The following is a 20,546-nucleotide window of genomic DNA, read 5'->3' as shown; positions in this document are numbered from 1 at the left end:
ACAGGACGCTGTTGGGAAGGTTTTCGTGTGTGCGTGTGGTTCGTGAGGGCGTTGTAACACACTGCTTTAGCCTGTTGCACTCGTTACTGCATCCAGCACTTTTGCTTGCCAGGAGTGCCTGCCAAGGGATGCTGACTTCGTTATGTGTTTTCATCTTTAATAGTGAGGCCAGTCGGCGTTCAATAACCAATGGAAATTCAGCGGGAACGACCCGGATAACGCAGGGCGGGCAAGAGCACTGCTTGTGTGGTCTTCCCTGTCGTTTGACCTTTTTTTACTCATCCTAGACTGTTTATTTACTGCTGCCTGAACGGTGTTTCATTCCTCATGTTCCATTTCTTTCTCTTGCAGCATCTCTTGACTGCAGTCACGGTACCCCTAGCCTGCCTGCAGCACTCATCCTGCCATTCCAGTGGGAACTAATGTTCGCAGGCCACTTGTCACAACCTAACGGGTTCCCGCACTTGCATGGCTTGTAATTGATGGTATACTTTAGATCCACCATTGCGTTCTCACTCTGCGTACATTTCAAGTGAGGGTTTACAGTAACACGGTAGTTGATAGCAATGAAGACAGCAGCGTGTGTACTGGAAATCAAACTCAGTTATTTAGGCCAATGTCAATACCACCCTGGTCTACGTATCCATTCCAGCCTGACATTTTCAAGCACAAGTTTTTCAGTAAGTAGTGAAACAATGAAGAGGTAGGGATAGATAGCTTATGCACTGCTTATTTACTACCTTTATTTTTTTTACTGTTGAAAATGTATGGACGATGCTATATGTACCACCTAGTGAAGTCCCACCAGAAATTGTTATATGCACTATCGATATCGCGCAATCTATGAGGCAGGCTGGCGTGGCCTTCGTGCAAACGGCATCGTACGTGGTTTCCGTCACGACAAAGTTTGCACTGTAGTCTTGGATGTGTAATGGGTTATGGCTGACCACAGGGCTGTTTACGGCGCCTTTCACATTCCAGTGGAGGCAGGCACAGAAATTACGTGGTCGGCCAGGACACAATACATGGTGTTGGTCAACACCGTAGATTTACCGTGCCTTGGCTGCCCACGTCATTTTTTTTTTACTTTTGAGTTTTGTGTAAGCAAGTATGTATCTAGTGCCCCTATGCTGTCTATCCTTGGGTTTTGTAAACCTTCTAAATAATATCACACGGTAGCTTTATTCATCTTCATGAGATTTCTGAGGTGCCAGATTGCTCAGATCTCTCAAGGTCTCCTGTGGCTGCAGGGATGTACAATGTCTGGGGTTCGATTCCTGGCTGCCGAGGCTGCATTGAATTTACAAAGCCAAAAAAATTACCTTTTGTACGCGATGTCTTGGTTTACGCTGAAGATCCTCGAGTGAGAGGTCTACTACGCTGCCCTGTGCCTCATAGTGCGAAGTGCCTTCAGTTTTACTCGATTATGCAGCAGTCAATTAATGCCTGCTCATGCAAACTCTTGAGTGCAAACGGGAGAAGGTGCGCCTACCTTGCCTTGAGCTGCTAGACCAAGTTGGCTTTTTTACACGACGTCTAAGCTGTGCGAGAAAGCCATACAAGGCTAAGAATGTTGTAAAATACGCCTTTTATGTGAAGCAGCTCATCCATAGCATTTAAAAAAAAAGCTTAAACGAGCCATGGAGACAAAACACAAGTTTGTGTTATTCGAAAGATTTCGTGTTTATAGGGCCCCCAGCGCTTGTCCGCATGCAAACGGTGCTTTATTCACTGAGAAATTAGTTAATGCAAGTTAAAATTTTGATTTCCCCACTAAATGCGTTTTCGTGGTCTGCAATGACATCACAGGGCCTTGTTTACCGTTAGTGAACCTAGATGACACCACCACACCGCGGCAAGCCATTTTCTGCCCTTGGTTTTTTTGTGAACGTATTTGTACCTGGCTTGTTTTGTTCATGGAGACAATCGTTTCGTGAAACATGGTGCTCCCTCGACAAATACGGTCATGCAAGACATCATCACTTGCGTCAATCGGCCAATGTCATCTGAAACAACCCCAAAGGCCCGCAGTCCTGTGCAGCTAGACCAAGCATAGTGCAACAGCAGTACGCATCGGTACTTCTATGTTTACGTGTGCTTTCGTAACCTCCAGTGTTTGTCCCACCATTCTTAGTGCTTTAAAAAGAATGTGCCCTCAATTTAAGCGCAAATAGCTCGTTCTGCAAGCTTATAAGCTCTGCCTAATTTGCGTTTGCCTTTGCCGCTCTCCGCCAATCGCAGGGCTGTCTGGTATGACTTCATAGGTTCTGTTGCGAAAAATGAGCTAGTGGGTCACATGGCCATTCTCTTTTTTCCTAATTATGTAGCTTATTTGAGCAAAGTTTACGGTAAAAGTGGTGTCAGTATGATTTTAACGAGACAATCTTTTGAATGAACCAAACTTGTGTTTTCTCTTCATGGCTCCTTTAAGGCACATTATTTTTCAATGCGATCATTAAACGTTTTACACCCTCCTACCACCCTGCTTTTATTGTTAATAAACGCGCTTTGTATTGTAGACACAGGAAAATGAAGCAGGAAGACTTATAGATATTTTTTTCAGCTGCACAGTGTCCCAGGCTATGCACCTGATGTAATGCTGTTTCTTCATCACGGTTTGCATTGTGCTTTGAAACAGTTTGTTACCAAGATCCAAAGACTCAGTTCGAGATTTCATGTCATGAATGATACAAAAAGATCATCTGTGGAAGCAATGCCCATCTTATTCTTGTCATTTTGTAGTTTATGAGAGCTGCTGCATCCAAGCATTGTATGGTATATTTATGAACTAGAAAATACATGGAAAAGGCAGTCGCTAAGCTGGAGGAAAACTGTCGAGTAGCATCTGCATTTAGTTTAAATAGTGGCGTGTTGCCCAACTGCTGGGCAACCGCTACTAATTTTATGCCATGTGAACTCTTAGGCGGTTACATGTTGATAAAAAAATTACGTGCTATCTTCAGTCATTCACTGCAACTCGTTTGTGCTCATGGGGAGCATTCGGAGTGTGACGCTTAGCATGACAAAAATCAGAACACGCCTAATCAGTTGGACTCAAGCTATACCTGATCATGATGCGTCTACTTCTGAATGCTTAAATACCTGGTCATATATGAAAAACGGCCAACTTAACAAGCTGAAGGAAAAGAAGCAGCCCCACCCCTTCACCGTAAAATAAAAAGAATGTTTGCTGGTAATTAAAAATAGGTCTGCATCCAAAAGGTCCAAGGGAGGCTGTTGTTTCTTACGCATTCAAGAATACATCAATACTGTTATTGTTTTACAATATAAAGTGAATTTTTTTTACACTACTTCCTCGGCTTCAGTTGGTGTTGTCCTTTCTGGGTGACCTATGAGACCAAAGGTACAATGTAATTAACAGCACGGCAATACTGGTTGTAAACGTGATACAGAAAGAGCACAAAAATATCCATGGCAAAACTCAGGACTTCTGTTGTGTTGTTTTTAATTATAATTATTAGTTAATTTTGTTTCGTCCTATGGCACGATTCAATTCTCGAAACCAGCTTTCCTGCGAAACTTATTGAGCACATTTTTCATACCAGGCAATATTATGTGCAATGGTTTGCACAACACTTTCTGCCTGAATATAAATGTGGCCAAAAAATGTCTTTGTTATTTTGAAGCAGGCAGTTTTCATTGCCAGTCAGACAAAATGGGGCCAGATGCCATCTGTGCAGAACAGCATGTGACCGCACCATGGGAAGTGTTGTCCAGTTTTTTGCAAATCACTTGTTAGCCCTACGGGAACCACAGCACGTCTAGTGACCGCCATAATCTTTTTCTCAGCCATATAAATTGACGTGAACCTTTCTCGTCCTTATTTAAAACAGATTTCCTTTTTTATTGTTTGAACCCTTTTTACAGTAAGCGCTATTTTTTTTTGTAGAGAAAAGGAACTGCCACCTAAAGAAAACCACCTCTGTTTCGAAAATGATATGCTCAAGATTAGTATCATACTACACAATGAGAACATATAAATGTTAAAATGTAAAACATTAGCCATATACACAAATAACTTATGAAGTGTGCCTCTGGGCAAATTGGTTTTCAATACATAAACAAAGGAGTGCTTCAAAAAGAAAGAATGGTCTGTTTCACCACAACCTAAAATGATGTTTTGGCTCTGAGGAAGATTAAGTACACTATTTATATGGTACTAGGAAATGTCTAAGCAACATTCCTGACTCGCTCAGTCTTTCTCCGAGCATTACTGACAGTTTCTCTCTTGTTGATCGAAGGAAGTAGTGAAATGCTCTGAAAGCATCAAATCTGCATTCGCACCGTTCAGTTGCATGGTCTCCACACGACGTACAGACATGCTCGCACGTCAGCTCAGAGTTGTGTATCGAGAAAGTCTGGGCGAGCTAGAGAAGCTGTTGAGGAAATATAAGCTTGCCAGTCGACACAGGTGTTGTACTTAAACATCAGTAAAGCAAGCATTATGGACCAAACCAACGATGCCAGAAATAGCTACATTCATACTGGGCAAGTGTTCGAACCACTGTGGTGGGTTGACGCCGCGATCATAAAGTTGCCCCGCCAGCTTGACAGCCCTGGCGCGGATTTTGTGTGTCAGTCCAGCCCACAATTGAAGACTTCCACGTTATTATTGTGATTTGTGGCAGCCAGATTGGTGGGATCAGCCCATGGATGATCAGTCAGAAGCAGTGACAAGCAGCCATGTTGACCCTCCGAATGCTTAAAAGTACGTGAACACATATAAAAAAGTGTTTCTGACTGCACCTAGATAATGCTATATTGGTGTTGGGTATAGCAAAATCTGGTGGGACTGTGGGACTTCACTACGTAGTACATATAGCATCGTCCAAAATTTATAATAGGTTACATCAATACTTTTTCACACTTATAGGTTTTGATCATGGAGTATCCACAAGCTCGAATCCACACATTGAAAACTGGGAACTTTTTACTGCAAAGCAGTATATGTCTAACCCCCCCAGTTTTCATTCCGGTGTCATCGATTTACTCGGCGCTGCTCCGGGGTTCCTCACCACCGCTCACCCCTCTTTCACAACTATTTTCCCCCTCGCCTCTGCCGATGCCCCTTTGGCAAGTTACACAGTCGGCAGCTAACAGCGGTAGTGCGGTTATCAGATGATTGCGAAAAATAAACAGAAGCAGGGACTGGCGTAAAAATGCACTCATGATTACTACACTCCCCAATATGAAATATGTGCGCAGCACGAGCTGCAGTCTTTTCGGTCATGGCGCATTTCTGCTGAGTCTCAGGAAGTGTTCGCGTTATCAGTGAACATACGGCGGCGTGGGTTACTCTGCTGCTACCTCGTAGTACGCCGCCGCCGCCGGCCAGCATGTTGCAAATCATTTTCAAACCTCCCGCGCAATAGTCACATGGTTCGGATTAGCCCCGCACAATTGAGCAGCGAGCATGTTGCTGCATAACCACCCGCGCAAACGTCACATGGTTTGGATTAGCGGAGAATGGAACAGCGTCTGGGGAAAGTGTCAGGGGGAGGGCACTCCTTGGTGGCGGTGCATAAGACGTGCGAGGGAAAGGCAGTGAAAGAGGTGATGCCATAGCCGCACGTGTCGTACTCCCCTTCAGCCTTCGCCAGACACTCCTCTCCGTTTTCTTCCTTTCGTCCCTGCTGTGTTCGCTCACTAGGATACGTGGACAAAAACATACGCCGCTCTCGCGAAGCCCAGGTAGCGGTTACCAAAGGGCAGCCCCCTAAAACGACCGAAACTCACCGTCACTGTTGACGCTCAAATTCACTTCGCCAAATAGCTGCGAATCCCTGCCGGTAGAAGAGAAACTTCCCCAGTGGGAATGCCGGCTTGAGCCCATATTTCTTTTTGAGCTTGGAAGGCCTTCCGAGCGACATTTTCGCTGGTGTCTTTCACGCCTAAGTATGCGCCATCATCGGTGGCCGGTTTATGCGTGCACAGTTTGCGGGTAAAAAAAGGGGGGGTGTGCATGCACAGCTAGGCTTCTTGCCGCTGCTACTGAAATGCCGGTGGCGCTGGTGCGAGATTTAGATGTCAAAATTACATGGCTCAATGCAGTTAGTTGGCTGTCCTCCTTAATCCAGCGGTTCGGGTGGTGGGGGTTGATGTGTTACACATACATCTTACACACACAGGAAGATCCATACGAGCGGGAAGGAAAACGTACAGCCACATCTTTGTCCTGGAGAATAGAGCTCAAGGGCTTTAAGGTTTTAAATCGTTATGTGACGGATGCATGCCGTTTGTTTGGAGGACGAAGAGCAAGAATTGAAGTGTTGGCCCGATCACAAGCGCCAATGGGCACAAAAACAACAGAAAGCTGCTGGCGGCGCCGTTACCGCACCAAGTTCACCTCTTCGAGTAGCGACAAATCCCTTCCGGATGAACAACAGCTTGCCCGCTTGGAATGCCAGCGTGAGCCAATATCACTTCAGAGGGCTATCAGGGGATATTTTCGACGGTGTCTGTCACTTTTAAGCACGTGCACATGTCTGGCTGCCGGTTTACGCGTGCGCAGGTTTGTAGTGAAGAATAGTGGGAGGGAGGAGGGGGGGGCGGGCACGCGCAGCCATGGGTTTCTTGCCCGCCCTGATGGATGGAATGTCCGTTGTGCTGGTGTGAGGTTTAAACGCGGACGTTAAACGGCCCAATGGGAACTGTCCGGAGCCCTTAGTGGTACAGCGGATTGGGTTTGTATGTTAAGCTATGTTCAGACTACCGACGCAAAAGCCGCATCGTGATCTATGGACGAAAAAAATGGCATGTCACGCAGTTCGTTTGGCTGAGACGTGAAATGACGTCATTCTTTAAAGTTATTACGACAGTTGTGGCAACAGTCTGAACCCGGCGTTACACAAAGAGTAAGATGGTTACGACGCGGGAGGGACACAGGCAGGACCATGTTTATCTGCAAGAACAAAGCTTGGATCCTTCAGAGGTTCATTCAGCTAATTGGCTAGGAAGGATGCTCCATCGCAAATTACGACAAACGTGTTTTGTTTCGTGCACTCCGTGGACTGCATCCAGCTTTGCAGGTCATCATTCACACAGTGGAAGGGCACTCATTTTTTAATTGAAATTCAGTGCAGATGAGGTTGACAGAAAACAAAAGGACTATGCTGCACTTCAAAATAATTAACACAGAATAAAGCTTCTTCCCACCACAACGAAGCATGTAAAGTTGAGCAGCTTTATGCGGCAAAAATGGTTTAATATACCAATTAACACAGAATAAAGCTTCTTCCCACCACAACGAAGCATGTAAAGTTGAGCAGCTTTATGCGGCAAAAATGGTTTAATATACCAAGTAATTCGGAGTACGAGAAACTGCCTACAAGAAACATGGTAAACCTTTCGCCAGTTCGTACCTTTCGTGTCTTTCGTTACGTGTGTACTCTTCATGCAAGTACCAAGAATTTTATCACGGTAGTTGATAGGCACACTTAGCTGCCAATTGTTGCAGGGGTCCAAGCTGAACGGAGATGCATGCCTTCTGTGAGCGAAAAGTTCGACATCCTTCTGAAGTGCAGCCGTACAGTAACAAAGGAAAACTGCACACCTTTGTGGGAAACTTGGAAGTAAGGAAATAAGAAAAATTTGTCCTTCGGAATTGTTGTCAAACATTTTCATCGCAGAAGCTTGCTCCGTCTTAGGTGTTACCCCGTTTGTCCTAGATGAGTTTTGTAGTAGAAATTGTACATTTTTTTCTAGTGGGTTTCACAAAGCGATCAGGGTGATAAGCAAAAGCACATCAAGCACCTCAATAAGAAACGCTTCCCGTGGTCGTAATGGAACCAGCATCCCTTGCATTATGAAACCATTGTCTGTCAGACTGCGCCATTCTGACACGGTCGAAGCAGTTTAGATTTCAGACTTTGACTCAAGTTGCAAGAGTGAAAGCTTCGAGTTAAGGAGGCACATCGGTCTTTGATCAAAAACATTATTTTTACAGGTATGACATTAAATTTTGGGGGACATGTAGTTTTTCATTCTGAATATAGCTATCAAATTTGTTTCTGTGTAATGCGATTATATTCAAATTTATTTGGATTTTTATGTTTGATTTTACGACAGCCTTTATAAAAAAAAACTGCTGGAGGGACGCTGCTGAACAAAGTACCAGTGAACTGTGCACAAGTCAAGGAGTGCAATAATACTAACATTATCATTCTGTAGCAGAGGTTACAACCATTTGAAGTTTGGGCCTAGAAGGTGGGAACCAGAAAAACTGGTGTTGCCGTCCAGGCCCAAACTCCAAACAGCTGTTACTTCTGCTACAGACCATATATTATGATAATGTTAGTCTTATGGCAGTCAGTCCTTGATTTGTGCACAGTTCACCGGTACATTGTTCAGCTGCATCCCTCCAGCAGTTTTTTTACACGCTCTCTCTTTACCTTCTTTTTGTACTGCTTTTCATCTTTTTTCCCATTGTTCCCCTTCCCCACGTGTAGGAAAGCAAGCTAGGCCACAGCCTGGTTGACATTCCTGCCTTTCCTTTACTTTTATTCCGTCCTTCCTTCCTTACAAAGGCTGTCAAAAAATCAAACATAAAAATCCAAATAAGTTCGAATATAGTTGTTTTACACAGAAAGAAATTTCATATCTACAGTTTCAATGAAAAATTACACCTATCTCTCGATTTTTATCGTCCTAACTTTAAAACCCATGTTTTTTTGGTTTAAGACCAGTGTGCCCCCTTAAAAAAAATAATTTGATTTTTGGTAGACAGCTCGGTAAAAGACCTCCTAAAAGCAAAGATTGAGGTGTGTTTCCACTATACTACTGTAGGGTGCTGGTGGCAACTGCCCGGGATGAACCTCTTTTAAACTTTATTTCAGGAAATGAGTGAAGGTCAATCCCCTTTTACGGTGGGGCGCTACATGAATGGTTCATTTTTAGCCACTAGATCCAAATGTCATGTCTTCATCTTCTCTTTAAGGTGTTTTGGCACCTCCCCTTAAGGGTGATTGACCTTGACTTGTGACAGCCACGCAGCACTTTTTCCATTTGTAACATCCTGCCGATTTGCAGCCCCACTTCCAGTTTGGTTCCTCCTACTGTGCACTGTGGAGTACAGACTACTGGGTGGTAGTAGTGTCGCCAGCAAGCAGTCCTCTAGCTCCCACGTTGCTGTTCATCTATTCCATCCAGCCACACGCCTGGTTGACAGGAAAGTACAGTGGCTACTAAGACTCCCAACCCTTAATTTCGTCCATTTGCCTCATTCTCCCTCCCTGTTCGGCTGTGTGGGAAGGTTCAGACGCAACTGCTGTGCTCCTCTACTGCTCCCTTTCCTGTCCAGACAGTGCCTCTCCAGATTTCCTTCTCTGCAATAGGCATGTGCAAATCTGTGGCTGTTGTCAGTTTCATCATTGCTCCTTGCTCTCCGTTACTTGTTCTTTCATGTGTTCATTAATTGACATAATTACAAGTAAAAAAACATGCACCCCTTTGTCTTACGACAACAATGGTTAACTCAGTTTTCTCGTGAGGGATTCCTTGCTTTATTGTCATCTGAGCTTAAACATTGACTCGTTGAGCTATCACTTTGACTTGCACGCAGTTTGGACTTTTGTTCGCAGTGGCTTTGAAACTTCGCCGCTTGATTTTGCATGACGAAAGCTTCGCATTCAACTGCCGTCGTCGTTAGATTGCGAGGTACACTATTTTTGTCTAATTTTGCATGTTGATGCACCGCTATCCAAATTAAAACTGCTTCGACCATGTTGTAATGGCGTCACGGACTTTTGTTCGCAGTGGCTTTGAAACTTCGCCGCTTGATTTTGCATGACGAAAGCTTCGCATTCAACTGCCGTCGTCGTTAGATTGCGAGGTACACTATTTTTGTCTAATTTCAGGACCCTCACACCGCAGAAACGAATCAGGACCCTCACACCGCGAGGGTCCTGATTCGTTTCTGACTACAGGAAGCGTTTTATTTTCTGCACTTCTTCACCCACGATCACTATCATTGTCAGAGAAAGTTGGCTTTTCTGCAATGCCTTTTTGGCATGGCATATTCCACTGGTGAGACATAAAAAGTTTTGCTTTAAAATCAGGGGTCTTCCAGGACTTTTGGTCCAGTGAGTAGCAATCTGCACCTATTTAGAGCCATACAATACTGAGCAAGCACCCTTTGGTCCTTCCTGTCTTGTGCTAGCAGTCTCGTCATCTAACACATAAAGGTGCTCTCGACTTTTGTCCACACTTTTCACTTATCCCACAAACTGACCCAAACTCTTTTGTTGATTTCCAGTTGTGCACGTCACATTTGCATTCAGGGTCACCTTGGGGCAGATAAGTGCCTGTTTGTATTTTTATCAAGTGGTATTAGCCACAAAGCATGCTTTGCACTCTTGCGTGAGCAGCGTTATGGGGCCTTGTTGCATGTCCAGCAAGTGATGTGATGCCATGTCAATAAACATTCTTCAGTGTTTGTGACGACTTTGGTGTTTTAATTTTCTTGGCTTCACTTTCACATAGTAAGAGTTCCTATCCATCAAGAAGCATACACTTACAAATGCTAGGTACGTATTCTTTTTTTTTTTCTTGGAGGTGACATTTACAGTTTCCTTGGCAACACAGCATAACATCAAAACAAACAAAACCAACTAAAATGGCAAATTTGGCGTATTTTTAAAAATAATAAACAGTGCAAAAACAACAAAGCACGGGAGAGAGAGAGAGAGAGCACGAAAAGTGACAGCACTGCCTGTTTGTGTTTTGTTGTTTTCGTGCTAAAAATTTTCAAATAAATAAATATGCAAGTCATGCATATAAAGAAGGGTAACTTTTTATTCGAGCTCGTTCCTTGGACATACAAGTACATTTCTTGAATCAATTGCTGGAATCCTGGATGCAATTTTCGATATTAGGCAAGCACTGGATTCTCGAAGGGACACAACAGTAAGTTGGTTCAATTCTTATTTGCAGTTGCATAGTGCAGTTTCACCCGTACAAAACATTTTGGCCAGTCCAAAGCATTGGTTTAGGTAGAACAAAAAAATGCCTGTGTGCCAAGTTTTCGAAGCATGTCAAAAGATTCATAGGTGGCCTGACTTAACCTATAGCCCTCCACTGCAGTACACCTCATAGTTGGCCCAAGCTATGCCGAGCTTTGCCACGTGAAACCTAAAAAGTCGAATTTTGACGTTTACAGCTACGCTGTGCAATGTATATAGCCAAGCATAATTTACTCTTCAGTATTTTGGCTCTATCCAGGTTTTCTGTTTATTACACCACAATCAAAGTGCGCAGTCAGTGTTGAATTGATGAGAGTCAACCCATTCAGGTTGAAAGCACGAAATGCTCTCCAACAGAAATGGCAGTCTTCACATGTGATCAAATACATAGTTCTTTAACACTAAACAAGGGCAATGCAGAATGCCAGGAGCGTAAAATATACTCGACGAGGTGCAGTTGGCCAGTGTGTAATTTAAGCAGCATTGTTTTAAGACAAACGGGGATTGGTGAAACAGCCGTGAGCTTCTGACAGCAGCTATCATCGTGACTGGCCAATTCACCTGAGTGGGGATGTTATGGCTATGTGTTGTAGCTTGAGCGTGTGACCTAATGAATTGCCAAGAAATTTCAAACTCGTAGTATCTCGGGTTGCTTGTACCTCTGGACGTTTTTTCAGTTTAAGGTCACAATGCGCTCCCTGGGTCCACCTTTAGTCAGCTAGAGCCACTGAGCTATAGTGGTGTCAAGGATGTAATGCTGGATTTGCACTAGGGACGTCCTGGGTTTGGTTCCCATGCGGTTTCAACTCTTCCCAAAGTTGTTTTGAACTCAATTCACTCTTTGCACTGCCGGCCAATCTAGGAGCTGTTGTGCTAGCACAGACAGTGGATAGTGGCTGCTTAGTCAATGGGCCACATATTGCTTTCGCGTTGATAAGGTAGCGTTTTCAAGATTATGTGTTATGGTCGGCTACAGTTGCTACATTTAGGGTGCTTAAATCCGACCATGTGCAAGTTGCAGGCCTGTGATAAATAGGTACAGGTGATTATCTAGATGCACAAAACTGCGCTTACTGTCAAGGCATGCCGTGAATTTGTTGGTGGAATGGACATTTACAAACATGCATTGGCATGGTTTACACTGCAGCAAAAAATTGAGGCTCCATATATGATGACACAAAAGGTGCATTGTACGATTGGACTACGGTAGCGTTGTCTATGGGTCAGCTACTAAAACATTCCTCAGAATGCTGGACCCTGTGCCTCATCTAGGGCTCCGTTTGGCATGTGGTGCCTTCCGGACTAGTCCAGTTGAAAGCATGTATGTGGAGTGCAATAAATGGAACCTACAACGCCAGCGAGCATACACAGATCTCCTTTATGCTTTTAAAATTTCATCCATGCCTCGCCATCCTTTTAAATCAGTTTTTCATGACACATCGATGACTGAACTCCTTTAAAATCAAACATCGTTCTCTGCGCCCTTCTCTTAGAGTTAGAGAGGAAGCGTCAGAGCTTGCTGTCTCCTTTTTAGATACAATCCAAAGTTCTCTAACATATTTTATAGCACCATGGCATCTCCGCCCTGTATCATGCGACACATCTTTCACACACGTAGATAAAAACCGAGCTCCCACATGTGCAAATCTGCAGCACTTCTTGTATTTGCAGCAGAAGCATCAGTGTTCTGAATTTTATACGGATAACATGACAATTCCAACAGGGACAAGACCACTTTGTTTTGGGGAGCTTTACCCAAAAAGACCATGGCACTTGGCAACGAAAAGAGCCCCAGCAGAAAACAGAGCAAGGCCTCACGGCTTGTAGAGGATGCCCTCATGGTAGAATGAATGATCCAGCAGTAACTGCCTGACATCATGTGATTTCGATTGCCGAGGCGTCTTCACCGCCGCTGTGTTGGCATTGAAGGAAGGTGACAGGAAAGTGTCCACAAAGTCGTGCGCCAAGGCTACTATTCCTGTTGACAATGTCCAGACAAAAGCCAAAATTACTACTAAACTAGTTTTCTGCACAACAAAGAGGTCACTTTCTTGCTTTACCAGAGTTAATAACTTGCCCTTAAATAATCCATGCACAACGTACCTTCATCACAGATGGGTTTAGGTGCATCAAATTATTTGTTATACAGAACCTTTTTTACTGCACTAAGCAGTGCGAACTCGCAGGAAGCAGTTTTATTTCGTGTAAAGTATTTCCAAGAGCAACGCAATCACTTTTTTCTCTGTCTACCTTACTCATACTATCAATTCTTAAATTTATACCAGCAAATAGATAACAAATAGAAGGAAGAACACAATTCTGCACACGAGATATCCCCAGCTGTTCATTGCTTTGATACTCGCAGAAAGACTTGTAACGGTCAAGCTGGCATAGATCCGTAGATCGTTTGGTTTTGTTTTCACTGGCAGGCATTTCCAGTACACACGCTGCTGTCTTCATGGCTATCTACTGCCACGTTAGTGTAAACACTCGCTTTAAATGTACGCACAGAGTGAGAACGCAATGGTGGATCTAAAGTATACCATAAATTACAAGCCAGGCAAGTGCGGGAACCCGTTAGGTTGTGACAAGTGGCCTGCGAACATTAGTTCCCACTGGAATGGCAGGATAAGTGCTGCAGGCAGGCTAGGGGCACCGCGACTGCAGTCAAAAGATGCTGCAAGAGAAAGAAATGGAACATGAGGAATGAAACACCGTTGGTTACAACGCCCTCACGAACCACACGCACACACGAAAACCTTCCCAACAGCGTCCTGTCACGCTCCTAACTTCACCAATAGATCGTACTGCAAGTTCATTTTCGTTACAACACGGTTAGCACAAGGCACGTTGTCTAGAAAAAGCCTCGAGGCTAACAAGTGATTTTAATGACGCCACATTAAAGAAGAGACAAAGAAACGCCATGGGCGAGACGGGTTTGCATGCGAGCGAGTTTCTGCGCCGTGCAACAAACCGTCAACAGCTCGCGATCGCCGACAGAGGCGAACAGAGCAGCATAAACAGTGACAATGACGCAAGACGGTGAGAACGCGCCGTTAAGAATTTCGTAAACGTCGCTAATATAACTGCAGCGAGCAGAAAGCAATTGAGCTTTTCAGTAGGAGATATGCGAACTGATTGCAAACCCGCCAAAAAGGAGCGCTCACCTGAGTCGGCCGATGGTGGACAGTTGAACGCCCACGGCTGATTGCACAGCCGTAGAGCCAGAAGACGCTGGAGCTGTTGAACGACGATTGACAGGGCGACAACCATTCACACTTGCGTTGACAGCAAAAGTCCAACGCGGCTACTTGAGTCTCTACGGCGCGCACGCCGTGTAGGCAGCACTCGGAAAAATATAAACATACCGCGCGGGAGCGCTGGGAACAAACGTGACGTCACATCCGCCTAGCGCTCATCCTCACCCGCCGAAACGGTCGGTTAATTCCTCCCCTGAAGGGCAGGTCTGCTTAACGGTTCCTTTACGGTCTCTTGCAAATGAAAGGAACCGTAAAGCATTCCCTCAGAATTGCTTGAATGGTTTAGAAGGCGCCACGCGTTTTTTTTAATTTTTTTTTATGAAAGGGGCAGTGACATAAAAGAAACGGTGCTCTGCGAACACTCTCGAATTTTCGATGTAAATGTGCCGAGCAGTTGTGAACATAATTTTTCAAAGAACAGGCTAAGGAAAGCGAACATATGTAAGCGCTATAGATGAAATAACTTTGTTAAGCCGCTAAGCTGTGCCATCGAGCCCATGAAATCACGGTGGCGAATTTTCTTGTGAGTTCTCATCAGTGCGAACCGTCTTGCGTGAGAAGAGCACATGGGGTAAGGAGCACAGTATTTGTTTATTAGGCGCCGTTGTTGTTTTCTACTGTATTTGTTTGGCATGGTAGTTTGTCCATGCAGTGCAGCTATATTGAGGTTATAGCTAGCTGCATGTCAGTGTGCACTCACCATGTTCACAGGCGAGGTTTGTTTTTGTTTAAAATTTGGTGTTATTTCAGTGTCGAGAGTGTAAGATGTTTTTTCGTTTGTTAGAAAGCTACCTCCTTTGTTTTTTGGGCCCTCACAACACAGTGTACATATGTATGGTTTCGGTTCGTCTCTAAATTTTTTCATCGCTTTTTTGTTCCTTATTTTCAGTTGGCCACTTTTGTGTCATTCATATCACGAGTTTACCTTACCCCTTGCCTGTTATATTTTCTTCCGATATTCCTTGCTCTTTTTTTTGCGAGAAAGTTCGCAAGCAATTTATTTTTGTGTAAATATACACCACACAGTTCACGAGCATTCTACAATGCGCCTGTGAATAAATTCATCTACCGACATCTGTTTCCCACATTGCTGCCGGAAAAGTATGGCCCCTTTTCACCCACCCTGTGTGCGGATCATGCAGTTATCTACACTGACGCCTCAAACATCGAGGGCATTAGTACGCCATCATCGTGGCTACCTCCAGAGCCAAACTCCTTGCGTGTGCCTCACTCAAGACCCAAGACATGATGGCAGCAGAAGAGGCAGCCATCGCCTTTGCTCTCACTCAACCAGAGGTTCGGGACGTAGTAACCGATTCCTAACAAGCCTACCAGAATTGCCAGTCGGGTTGGGTGTCCCGACGTGCAGTGCACGTGTTAAAAACCTACTCCACAAACGGTTCCATTCAGCTCATCTGGACACCCGCCACGCTTCCATGGAGGGCAACAAATACGCCCACCAACAAGCCTGTGCTTTTACCCCCCGTGCTCTGGAGCTGCACGTGGACAGTTACCCGCTTGTCTCGTTCAGGGACATAACCCAGCATTATCGCCTTCAGAGACAGACCCCACCTTCGCCTTACCCTGACCTTTCCAGAGAAAAACAAACTACCCTACGGCATGTACAATCCGGCTCCTTGCGACACCCGACGCGTATTCACTTAATGCACCCGAATCACTACGACGTTGAATGGAAATATTGCTCACAAATAGGAACACTCCGCCACATAATCGCGGTGTGCGACTTTGGCCCTGAGCACCCTCCTCTCTTTCCGTCAACTACCGAACAAGAGAAATGGGAGATGCTGCTGTCCAACCCAGTCTGCCTACCCAGCTTCAGTTTGTGGACAGAGCAAAGGCGGCGTGGACTGCATATGGGCTCCAGTGAAGAAAGAACCACTCCTCTGGGCCGCACTCTGGGCCGTTCAGAAATCTGAATAGAAGTACTTCCTACCTCTCCTCCTTTCCTCCTTCTCGTCCTCCTCCGCCTCCTCCCCCTCCTCCTTCTTCTTCTTCTTCTTCTTCTTCTTCTTCTTCTTCTTCTTCTTCTTCTTCTTCTTCTTCTTCTTCTTCTTCTTCTTCTTCTTCTTCTTCTTCTTCTTCTTCTTCCCGTCCCCCTCCACCGTCTCGGCTGCCGATCTCGTTGCCTCCGTCCGCGGTGGCAGAGATGGAGTAGTGAGATCGTCTAACATCGGGGTTCAGCTTCCTTTAATTTTATAAAAAAAAGTTTCCACTCATGTGCTACACCAATAGGACTTATCCAACCACCGTTTATGCATCATCATGGATTTAACCTTACCAAGAATATCTCTTTGAAGTAATAAAGGGTGTGGTTAAGTGCATTTCACTTCTCTCGGGTTTCACTATTTGTACAGCGACGGGGCTGAATTTAAGGGACGTCGCATGGGTAATCGTTGTGGGTGCCATTTAGAGCTTTGCTTGCCGACTACATTACCAGGGTGGATTGGCGCAAATTTCTTTTTATTTTTGTCTTACATCGGGGGCATTGCATAATGGCTTATAGTCGCACTGAGCACAGAAGCAGAGCAAAATTGGTGCATGACCTGCAAAAGGAATGACAAATTACCCGTACTCGTTATTTGGTGTGACCTCGTACGTAACCTTTCGTTCGCATAATACACCTCAAAACGTGAGCCAGCTGCAGCTCCCGTATCACATCGGAGCAGTCCAGGCAGCCGCTGGGCGGAATCGCTACTAAAACCACTGCATTTTTTTCGCAGCCGGAATCTTCAGCGGCACAGCCTTTGAACAGTCATGGCCCCTTCATCGTAGCATCACAAACGTGCCGGCGGCAGAGAAATCGGCATCCGAGCGACGACAGCGCCTGCGCAGCCAGAGAGACACGGACGTCACGGCATGAACGGCTACATAAGGGCTTGCTGACCAGGAAGGGCCATCACATCGGAGCAGTCCAGGCAGCCGCTGGGCGGAATCGCTACTAAAACCACTGCATTTTTTTCGCAGGTACGTGCAAAGGCTATCGCAGCCATTAAGTTATACATTGGCTACTGGACTGCTCCAAGTGTGTGCTAGAAATGGGCGACAGACAACCCTCCACGATTAAAGAGCTTTGTAAGGCACTCGCGGACATGGCTGAGAAGTTTCAAAAAGGTCAGGGCGAATTAAAAGAAGATCTTACTAAGGTTTTTGAAACTGAACTTGGCGCTGTGCAAAAAGGCATGGATTTCATCAACAAGATGTTTGAGGAATTCAAAACCGAAATTACAGACGTCAGGAAAGAACTTGCTGATGCTAGGGCAGAACAGCAGGCGGTGAGGATAGAAACCAGCCGCCTCATGAAAGAGCTGAACGAAACGAAGAAGGAGCTCATTGATCTGCAGCAATACAGCCGCCGGGAAAACCTGGAGATAAAGGGAATACTGGAAGTTCAGAATGAGGATCTTCTGGCCACAACTACAGCCATCTCCGCCTGTCTCAAGGTTCCGGTCAAAGAATCGGATATTGATGTTGTTCATCGTGTGCCTACCAAAGATAAAACTAAATCCAACATCATTGTCAAATTTACATCACGTACAGCAAGGGACAAAATACTAAAGGAAGCAAAAAAATTACGGTTGAACACATCCAACTTCGGTCTCCCTGGAACAGAACCAATATATATAAATGAGCATCTCTGTCCTGCAAAAAAAGGTTCTTCTAGGGTGTGCTCTGAAGGCGAAACGCGATAAAAATTGGAAGTTCACGTGGGTGGCAGATGGAAAAATCCTGATGCGCAGAACGGATAACTCCAGGGCTGTTCACATTTCATGCATGGATGATCTTGCTCAAGTGGTATAAGAACCATTCAACTGATACGAAGTGAAAGTCGGAATATGGCTTACACCACAGCTCAAATTGAACATATGCGACTTGAGCATGGTTATCTGACCGTTTTGCACTATAACGTACGTAGCATACGAAAGAATTTGGACACGTTGATTGCTTATGTGTCTAAATTTACGTTCAGCTTCGATATAATCGCGGTTACGGAAACTTGGCTTAGAGAGGGCGAGACAGCAGAAATTCCCGGTTACTATATGCATTCCCAACCTAGAAAATGTTCGGCACGTGGAGGGGGCGTAGCGCTGTTTCTAAGACGGAATGTAGATAGCTACTATCTCAACGAATGCACGTTTACTAAAGACGCAATTGAATCCCTGTTTGTTCGCATCAAAGGCGGTATCACTGTCGGTGTTATCTACCGTCCTCCAAACTCAAGCAAAAGCGATTTCATTTCGGCCATGGAAAGTATTTTGTTATGTACTACAACATCGAATGATTCTTTAATTATTTGTGGTGATTTTAATATTGATTTGTCAAAGGATGATTGCCCCGATTATACATATTTGCTACCTTCATTTCACGTCCAAAATGTTATCGCAGAACCTACACGAATAACCAATAACTCGGCCACTTTAATTGATCACATACTATGCAACATTGATATGAATGTATCTGCTGGTGTATGGGATGTTGCTATCGCTGACCACTGCCCAACGTTTGTGTTTTTGCCCCCCAAATACCAGAATTCCGTGTCTGATGTTCCCGTGAAACGGAAAACTCGAGTAGATTATGATCTCGTAAGAACGTTACTGAATTCTGTCTCTTTTGAAGACATGTATGATGAGGACGTACAGATAGAATGTGAAACCTTTGTGCAAAGCATTACAAGGGCAATTGAACAATCAACGCGTCAGTGTTCCCGACATAATTACCAACAAGCAATTTGTCCTTGGTTGAGTACTGCTATACTTGACGTGCTCAAAAAAAAGGATTCATATTACCGAAGATGGAAGAATAATAAAACAAATGACTACTACCATAGTCAATTTAAGTATTACCGGAATAAGTCGGTCGCAATGATGAGGAAGTCAAAAAAAGAATATTACACAGATCTTATCGCTCGTCTAGGGGGTGATAATAGGAAGGTCTGGAGCATTGTAAATGATGTTATCGGAACGAGCCGGAAAGATACTGTTGTACCCGACAACCCCTCTACTGATGTCTGTAATTATTTCAATACCTATTTCACCAACATAGGTAAAATTGCTAGCAACGGACCTATCGCAGACGAAGCTGAAGATTTTCCAATGACCAATAATGTTTTCAATATTAATACACTAACGCAGGGAGATATAATAAATATCGTAAACCAGCTATCGGAGAATAAAGCTGTCGGTTATGACGCAATACAAGCGAAAGTAGTGAAACAAAACATTGACATTCTGTCGGTTCCCCTTCATCATATAATTAATCATGCAATTAACTCCGGTTCTTATCCAAATGTACTTAAAATTGCACGAGTTGTTCCAGTTTATAAGACTGGAGATCCGAACAATCCAAATAGTTACAGACCAATATCTGTGTTAAGCGTAATTATTACCATTTTCGAGAAATTAATATCTATACAGCTTAAAAAATATCTCCAGGAAAATCACGTAATTTGCCCGCAGCAGCATGGGTTTGTTCCCAACAGGACTACGTCCTCGGCCGTTGTAACACTTGCTCAAGTTATAAACAGCGCTCTTCACAAAAATCAGTTGGCAATAGGAGTGTTTCTGGACATTAAGAAAGCTTTTGACTCGGTTAATCATTCAATTCTAATAAATAAACTGGAAAAATATGGTATAATTGGCAACTCCCTTAAATTCTCTGCGAGCTATCTTTCATCTAGAAAACAGAAAGTGGTAATCGATAATCACCATTCTTCATACAGTGACTTAACATGTGGTGTTCCGCAAGGATCAGTTTTAGGTCCTATTTTATTTTCCTTGTATGTAAATGATCTCCCACTCGCAATACAGAACTCCAAAATACTAATGTATGCGGATGACACCGCAATTATATTTTGCGGTGATTCTCTATCTGAAATGCAAGATACCATACTAGCTGAAATGGACAGTATCTACTCATGGTTTTTGAAAAGTAAGTTAACCATAAACACCGACAAAACTAAGTGTGTCATCTTTCACTCGAGGAGAAAAGTAATTGATAATAGTTCTTTTAGTGTGTATATAAACGACAAACCAATTGAGAATGTAACTTCCTTCAAATATCTGGGTGTTGTCTTTGATTCACACCTACATTGGAAAGAACAAATACAAAAGGTGTGTAAAAAACTTGCGTTTAGTTGTTTCACGTTAACCAAAGCGCGGTCTTTCTTCCCATGTAGTATGTTACGATCTTTATACTTCACTTTATTTCAGTGCCACATTATTTATTGTACGGAAGCCTGGGGGCTTACCTATGAAACATATTTTACGCCGTTATATCGATTACAACGACG

The 20,546-nt window shown here is 44.2% G+C and overlaps 1 long non-coding RNA gene and 1 pseudogene across 1 annotated transcript; one reads left to right on the top strand and one right to left on the bottom strand.

Annotated features, from left to right (window-relative positions):
* Window positions 1-12,619: 12,619 nt before the first annotated feature.
* Window positions 12,620-14,420, bottom strand: LOC144139774 (uncharacterized). The gene is made up of 2 exons (XR_013316302.1): window positions 14,147-14,420; window positions 12,620-13,656 (listed from the first exon to the last, which is right to left on the bottom strand). It is a non-coding gene; the product is annotated as an uncharacterized LOC144139774 (long non-coding RNA).
* A 3,019-nt stretch (window positions 14,421-17,439) lies between these two features.
* Window positions 17,440-18,058, top strand: LOC144155836 (uncharacterized; annotated as a pseudogene).
* Window positions 18,059-20,546: the final 2,488 nt, after the last annotated feature.

The sequence above is a fragment of the Haemaphysalis longicornis genome, unplaced genomic scaffold, assembly GCF_048455015.1.
Source record: "Haemaphysalis longicornis isolate Haplotype H1 unplaced genomic scaffold, Haemaphysalis longicornis Haplotype H1 scaffold_1, whole genome shotgun sequence".
In the NCBI taxonomy this organism is placed as follows: Eukaryota; Metazoa; Arthropoda; class Arachnida; order Ixodida; family Ixodidae; genus Haemaphysalis; species Haemaphysalis longicornis.
Note: the sequence above shows the minus strand (reverse complement) of the source record. Positions and strands in the feature narration are given on the sequence as shown.